The following is an 8,777-nucleotide window of genomic DNA, read 5'->3' as shown; positions in this document are numbered from 1 at the left end:
ACCTACAACCTGATGGACCAAGCTCTCACAAGTCAAGCCTGACCCAGGTCTGGGCTTAGGGAGTAAAACAACTCCAAGATCCCCCTCCAGATACAATCCAGGTAATCCAACTTCAGAGTCAACTCACAGGACTGGGCTTGCGGAGAGAAACGAGAGAAGTCTCTGCAGAGGCTTCCAACCTCGTAAAGAGTGAACCAGATGCTAAAACTCACAATTGTACAGTTGAATTCTGAACCTGTAAATGCTGGAACACAATGTAAAATATATAAACAGCTTTGGAAAAAACAATATAATTTAGGATCACTAAGAAAACACATATGCACTCAGTTGGCCAGTTGGTTTTACAGCATTTACACCTAATGCTAAGCACCAAGGCAATTAGCAATACACCAAAAACATGCATACTTCTTTTTTGTCCTTTAACAAGCACCTGTTTACATTTAACCTAACAAGGCAACCAATTGTATTGTGTGCTAGGTGTTAAATATTACTCTAGGTGTTAAATATTACTCTAGGTGTTCAATAGCTATCTAGCTAATAGCTATTAGCTATTCTAGCTAGGTGTTAAATCTAATCTAGCTAAGTGTTAAATACTACTCTATTAGCACCACTCCATAAAGGAGGAAATAAGGCAGAGGCAAAAAATTACAGACCGATAGCACTAACATCGCACATCATAAAAATTTTTGAGAGAGTGCTAAGAAGTAAGATCACAAAATACATGGAATCACAGCATCTCCATAACCCAGGACAACATGGTTTCAGAACAGGGCGCTCTTGCCTGTCGCAGTTGCTGGACCACTGTGATATGGCATTAGATGCAATGGTAGACAAACAAAACGCTGATGTAATTTACACAGATTTTGCAAAAGCTTTTCATAAATGTGACCATGGTGTTATTGCACATAAAATGCATTCGAAAGGAATTACTGGGAAAATAGGCAGATGGATCTACAATTTCCTGACTAACAGAACCCAATGTGTTTACTAGTTGTGTTTACTAGTTGTGTTTTTGCGGGGGTTGAGCTTTGCTCTTTCGGCCCGCCTCTCAACTGTCAATCAACTGTTTACTAACTATTTTTTTTTTTTTTTTTTCTCTCCACACCACACACCCCAGGAAGCAGCCTGTGACAGCTGACTAACGCCCAGGTACCTATTTACTGCTAGGTAACAGGGGCACTTAGGGTGAAAGAAACTTTGCCCATTTGTTTCTGCCTCGTGCGGGAATCGAACCCGCGCCACAGAATTACGAGTCCTGCGCGCTATCCACCAGGCTACGAGGCCCCTGTGTAATAGTCAATAGTCTATTACAATAATAATGTGTAATAGTCAACAAAATAAAATCCAGCCCATCAACCATGAAGAGCTCAGTCCCCCAGGGTACTGTGCTTGCTCCAGTACTTTTTCTCATCCTCATATCGGACATAGACAATAATACAACCTATAGCACTGTATCATCCTTTGCAGATGACACTAGGATTTTCATGAGAGTTGGCAACATAGAGGACACGGCAAACCTCCAATCAGATGCAGATCAGGTCTTTCTATGGGCTACAGAAAATAATATGGTGTTTAACGAGGATAAGTTCCAGCTCATGAGCTAGGGAAAAATTGAAAATATAAAAACAGAAACCACGTACAAAACTCAGGCAAATCATAACATAGAACGAAAAGGCAATGTAAAGGATCTGGGTGTACTCATGTCGGAAGACCTTACCTTTAAAGAACACAATAAAGTAGCCGTCACAACTGCAAGAAAAATGACAGGTTGGATAACAAGAACTTTTCACACTAGAGATGCTATACTGATGATGATACTTTTCAAAACGCTTGTGCTCTCTAGAGTGGAGTACTGCTGCACAATGACAGCCCCTTTCAAAGCTGGAGAAATTGCTGACCTGGAGAGCGTGCAGAGATCCTTTACTGCTAGAATCCACTCGGTAAAACATCTAAATTACTGGGACCGACTAAAGAGCCTAAATCTGTACTCCCTTGAGTGCAGGTGGGAGAGATACATAATAATTTACACGTGGAAAATAATTGAGGGGCTGGTTGCAACAGGTACTCTGAGAGAGAACTCTATCAACATCAGAGGCCCGAGACTGTTCAACACGCTTCCACTACACATAAGGGGCATAACTGGCCGACCCCTCACAGTGTTCAAGAGAGAACTGGATAAGCACCTCCAAAGGATACCTGATCAACCAGGATGTGACTCATACGTCAGGCTGCGAGCAGCCGTGTCTAACAGCCTGGTTGATCAGTCCAGCAACCAGGAGGCCTGGTCGACGACCGGGCCGCGGGGACACTGAGCCCCGGAAGCACCTCAAGGTAACCTCAAGGTAGGTGTCAAGCAGATCACTAGTTAGGATAAGGACCCCAGTTTCCAGACACAAGTTAAAAAACAAAAACAGGAACTCGTTAAATACATGACAAAAACATCAATAATGATGTCCGAGGACCTAAAGTTTAGGGAGCATATTCAAGCAAATACAGCATCAGCTAGAAAAATGATAGGATGGATTTATTCTAACGTTCTATGGAAACACAGAACCAGTTAAAAATATTGTAACATCAATATCTCCCTGATTCAGAACATGGTTTTTACAAAAATCATAAGAAAATGATTTTATGGGAAATTTAATACATATACAACATTATTATTAATTATGGAAACAGTCCATTTTATCACATCCCATACTAAAATGATATAATTGATAAATATGCCTACAATGGAGTTGACAATAATCTTGGATTGCCTGTATCTAGTCTCAGAATAATAATTCACCAAAAAGTCAAACAAAGCTCCGTAGATCCAAAAACAAAGTAAAATCTGTATTAGTTATTCCATCGATCATTATACAGTACAGCAAGGGTACTACCATTCAAGAGGATTAGTACGGTTGGCATTATTTTCAAATCACAATCAGGCCACCAGCATTTGATTCCAGGGAGCGACAGAAATGGTTGGGCAAATTTCCTTTCACCTAATGACTCTGTTCACCTAACAGTAAATAAATAACAAGGAGCTAGGTAACTTGTGGGCCTGCATCATGAGGAAGGTCAATAGTTTGACTTTGGGTGGGGGAAAGAGGACCTCCATATATTGTGGAACCTCGGTTTTCGTATGCCTGTTTTCGGATTTTTTGGTTCTTGCACTCAAGTTCTTAAAAAAATTTAATTTGGTATTCGTTGTTTGCCTCGGTTTTTTAATCTGTTTTTAATCTGTTTATAATTTAATCTGAAGCACGTGGTGCTTCATTTTATCAGTGTCTCCTGCCTAGTGATGATTGTGTTTGAATTCTTTGTGAAGAATTTCATTATTTTTGTGCTTTTTTTTTGGTTTCTGAACATAAAAGTTCGTATTATTGTATATATCATGCCATGGATTCCAAGAGAGTCAATGGTAATGTTCAACAAAAGAAAATAGTTGTGAGGATTACAATAGAGGAAAAACAAGTTATCATTCATAGTGAGACAATGTGTTGTCTCTGTAGTGAGACAATGTGTTGTCTCACTACATACACATGTTAAAACATAGGGAAAAACAAATGTCTATAGTAAGACAAGCAAGCAGTGAGCCACAACCAGGTCCTAGTGGTATGTCTTTAAAACGTAAGAGAGAGAGTACACCAGAAATGTCATGAATGCTGTTATAATGGAAGGAGACTACCCTTCCAGACACTAATACCTCTCCTCCTTTTCCCCTTCCTCACTGTCTTCCATATGCCAACAAGAGCCCTCAATAAAGGTAAGGTACCTAAGAGTATTATTCAGTATAAAATGTATTTTTAGTTAATATATTTGGGGGTATGGAATGAATTAATTTAATTTACATTACTGTACAGTATTTCTTATGTGAAAATTTATTTCGGTATTTATATTTTTCGGTTTTCGTATGTCGTCTCTGGGAACGGATTAAATACAAAAACTTAGGTACCACTGTATATACTTGTACAGTATTGATATATATATATACATGCATCATTAAGTATGACACCTCCAAAGAGTATTTGAACCCAGGTCACCAGGGGTCTCCCCATCAACAGCACTGGTACTCTGACCACTGCACCAGTGATCATCTATAAGTGGGGTCCAGTAACTCAATCTATTATGTGACTAACCTTTCTGCCACTAACCCACAGGATGGGTATGCAGCCCATAATAGGCTAATCATTGAATTTGTATTTTTAGATGGATGTATAGGTTTTAAAATGCAAGATGAAATCATTGTAAACACCTAAATACTGTAGTGCATTTCAGATAAAACAAAGTATCTGGAGACTGGTCCCAAAATGAGATCCATTTCAAATTCAAATTCTTTATTCAGGAAAAGTACATATATAGTTGATTTACAAACATAAATTTATAGACAGGGCTAGTACATACAATACCTAAAGCCACTAATACGCATAGCGTTTCATTTCTAGTCTCAGGACACCAAAATCAAGCATTTTCAAATACTGTACATTGAAAAGGCCATATATGAACGTCAAACACCATACTACGGTGCATATTAATAGAAGACCTTAACAGACTGTGGTTCTTGAGAAACGATCCACTGAAAATAGGGGCATCTATTAACTATCTCCACCTTGAATACTAGTCCCGTATACTCACGGAGGCAAGCACCCAAGTACCAATAGTGTTGCCAAATACTATGGAAATGAAGTAAGTTATAATATAGATCTTAATACACGTAATTATGCTGGCAAAATCCCTTACAAATAGGTGATATGTCTTGCTATCTGGAAATCGCCAGTTGGGTGTCCGCAGACTTGGTTTTGACATAAAACTCCAGCCACAGTAATTTTTGGTTAATAAATTAAAGTACACCATTATTTTATGGAAAGAATGTCTCTCTTTTCCAAAGGTCTTGGGTTGGGTTTCTGTGGCAGGACAGAGATGTTTAAGCACATTTCCTTTCAACTGATGCCTCTGTTCACATTCCCATAAATAGGAGCCTTGAGAATTAGACAACTGTTGGAGGTTGCACCTTTGGGTAATGTCAGTAGATGGCCTAAGGAGACCTTGATAAACTTAACTTCTTATCCCATCCAGTGGTAAATCAAAACTATTTTTTTTTTAGGCTGATGAGAATGTCAATAACATTAAGATTATACACAGAGTAATAACACTAACGTGATGGTCAATGAGAAAATCCGTACGTGGTGCGTGGGAACACCCTTCGCATAGGTTCGAGCCCTCATCACGGCTCCTTCGGATTTTCTTGTTAACATTATAGATGTCAAATTTACCTTAGTTCAGATTAACAATTTCGCAGTAGAAAAGCTCCAGCTACATTATTTTTATAAAGTAGGCAAATTTTTCCAATTCTAACCTTCCCTTTCCATATTATGCTTTATTTATCAACAGTAACTTTCATGAGAGCTTTTTCTGACAGAAAAATTGGACTGAATTTGTTGTGTACAGTGCTATACCATCATCAAAGACAAGAAGCCTGTTGGGCAGTGTGGTTAAATCATACACAGACAATGAGTATTCTCAAAATATCCAATTGCAAAAAAGTTGTATATTATATCAAATATTTTTTTTTTTTTTTTTTTGCAGAAATATTCCTGTACGGGCCCTAAGCCTCTGGCTGGCCCACTAAGTGTTACTTGTTTCTCGTTTATGTCTTACTTAGGCAGTGTATGAGTATTTGTGACTCATATGTTCGCTTCAGTTAGATAAGCCAAGTTAACTTAGGCTAGGTTGGATAAGGTTTGATACATTTACATACATTCTACCCAAAATGCTTTGCATAATAGTGGCTTTAGGCATTGCATGTACTAGTTCTATCTATAAATCCATCAATGTTTTGTATCTCACTTTGTATGTATATATTTTTCCTGAATAAATATTTGACTTTTAATTTTTTTGAATTTTAAAATTCATTTGTGAGCCACCTAGGGTATGATGTTGATTGTATCCTGTTAGGCTTATCGAGGTGGATATGCCACATCATACATAAGACAGCTCATGAACAGAATTTAAAATTACCTAACCTTACCCCAACCAACTTAACTTAACCCAACTGAGCCTAGCCCAAACATCCTAACTTAACAGTGCATACAGTTCCACAAACAGAACACAAGCTTTGTCAAATTGTTTCGTGTGTAAGATAAATTGTTTCGTGTGTAAGATTTGACCTAACCACATTGAGGTCCCCACATCGAGATATGTTATGTGAGAGAACAGGTTGGGGTGACTGACCGTCACAAGGGCCGTGTGGTCACACCCTCACAAGGGCCGTATAGGTCACAAGGGCCTATAAAACTCCACAACGAACTCAAATCCTCGACTCTTATGGTCATCACCCACCACCAACTTTGGTTTTATTTCATAATAAAATGAGCCTTTTCCAACAAAAATTATATTTTTCATGTTCTACATTCAGCATCGACACTACACTAAGCAAGTACATTTGATAAATTCTTTACAGGAGGCTTGTAAGGTATTCGATAAATAAATCAAATTCGATATCAAATTCGATTTGATAAATTCCCTTTACAGGAGGCCTGTAGTGTCCCCGCGGCCAGGCCGCGGGGACACTAAACCTTGAAATCATCGCTAGGTAAGGTATTTATGAAATTTAAGGCTTTAGGTGGCTATGGGTGGCTTCGGGAAATTGTATGAATCTCGCCATCCACAGTACCATGCTTATGGCAACAGAATATAATTATTTACACTGAAATTAAAAAAAGTTATTTATTTGTAGTCGAGATAGCTTCAATACAAAATATAAATAAATAACATTCTTGAAAAAAAAAGCCAAAAGTTACATTAGAGACGAGTGATCACATGTACCGTACGTCTGGACTTTCCTCCCTTCATAACAGACAGTTATATCGTTTTTCATCATCAATTCTAAATACAATCCCGACTTGTAGACAAGAAGATGATGACCAAAGCTGAAGGTCATCACTTCAATAGTCATCATAGGTGAGGTGATCACCTGTCCGGCCTCCAATGCCATAAACACAAACACAATACAACACTAACCACAAGTACATCCAACACTTACCATAGAGTAGTCTAGAGGATACCTACTGGCCAATCCAACTTTAAGGATCAATAAAGCCTACATTAATCGATCCATGAAACATTATAACACCCCCAACAAGCTGCACAACCAAAACAAACTATTCTCGTTCCTTCTCCTCCCAACAGATGGCACTGTGTCACTCCTACGGTACACTACCATGGCACCTGCAACACATCCCTCTTCGGGGATGTTTTTTTTGACTAACCATCCTGTGTGATAGGGTTTAGCATCACGTAGCCACGAAGGCACTAAGAAGGAAAACATTCGTAGCTAAGAAAAACCTTCGTAAGTACCTTCGTGAATCTGGCCCGAATCCTTAATTAACGAGGTCAGATATATTCAGTATGTTGCTATCCTCAATTTGAACATCTTTACCATTGAGATCATTGCTGTTTTCTTATATGTGCTGCCATTCTATTGTATGGTGTTTATAAATCTTGTTTATCTGTATCTTTTGCTACCCAGTCTCCCAATCTTTATGTACCCATTCTGAACATCTTTACCATTGTGATCATTGCTGTCTTATATGTGCTGTCAATCTGCTGTATGGTGTCTATTAATCTTGTTTAAATTACTAATCAAGCTGTCAATGTAATCAATCAGAGCTTTAATATAACAATGTGCTTTAATATACTTACTTATCTCTCTCATCTCATTTTTCTCTTGAAATGTATCTTTCATTTATCAATTCTGATTGAAATTACCTACTTAAAATTATCTGCTAGATTAAGGACCTGCCCGAAACGCTGCGCGTACTAGCGGCTTTACAAGAATGTAAATACTGTACTATCCAATGTATTCTCACAAACCCAATGTACCTTCTTGTATATATATAAATAAATAAATAAATAAATAAATAAATAAATCCTATTCTGTAGGTGGGAGTACTGAGTATATAGATCAAGACTAGTTTTAAGTTTTAGTCTAAGTGTTTTTCCCACATTTTGCCCGAAACACTTGTGCATGTTAGTGGCTTTAGAAATAGCATATGTACTAGCTCAATCTAGAAATTCAACATTATGTTTGTAACTCATTTTGAATTTATATACTTTTACCTAAATAAACATTATCTTATCTAATATTAGATATTAGTAGTGTGGACGAAACACACACTATATCCATACAAATAAAACGCAAAATTGTTCTCTTATTTTTCGTTAGGTTCTTTTAAGTTAAGTTGGGTGGTAGGATTAGGCTGGGTTGGGTTGAATTGAATTTAAATTGAAATAAGTTTATTGAGGTAAAATACACACAAAGGGATGAGGTAGCTCAAGCTATTCTCGCCCCGTTCAGTACATCGTGTTAATACATACATAGACACACATCACGTTGGGTTGGGTTTATTTATGGTGGGTTTAGTTCATTTATTATGCACCCCATACCCACCCTGTGGGGGGTAGTGGGAAGAATTACAGACACACATAATTAAGGAATAACTATGACGTTGAGGGGTTACCTTGATATACCTTGTACCTTGGGGTACATTTTCTGACGTCTTAAGCTCTACGTCACGTGGAAACAGGTGTGCCTTTTCCCACGTGTTGGTTGTTCTAAGACCTCGCATGTGTGTTTACTCTCATACGTCCAGCAGCCACCACACAAGGTAGGTCTTATAGCAATGTGTGTGTGCATATGTGTTGTGCAATGACATTTTTTATAATCATTTGCGTATGGGGACGTCAGTTCACATTACAACATTATATAGTATTATTGGACAATGATATGTAAT

General features: G+C 38.0%; 1 protein-coding gene across 2 annotated transcripts in view; it reads right to left on the bottom strand.

Annotated features, from left to right (window-relative positions):
- The window catches only part of Dab (DAB adaptor protein), a 112,819-nt gene extending 105,638 nt beyond the window's left edge, over nucleotides 1-7,181 (bottom strand). For both annotated transcript variants that reach the window (XM_069331928.1, XM_069331929.1), the window contains exon 1: nucleotides 7,028-7,181. The gene's annotated coding sequence lies outside the window, so the exon portion shown is untranslated. The remainder of the gene's footprint in view (nucleotides 1-7,027) is intronic.
- Nucleotides 7,182-8,777: the final 1,596 nt, after the last annotated feature.

Source organism: Procambarus clarkii, chromosome 26, assembly GCF_040958095.1.
Source record: "Procambarus clarkii isolate CNS0578487 chromosome 26, FALCON_Pclarkii_2.0, whole genome shotgun sequence".
NCBI classification, from domain to species: Eukaryota; Metazoa; Arthropoda; class Malacostraca; order Decapoda; family Cambaridae; genus Procambarus; species Procambarus clarkii.
Note: the sequence above shows the minus strand (reverse complement) of the source record. Positions and strands in the feature narration are given on the sequence as shown.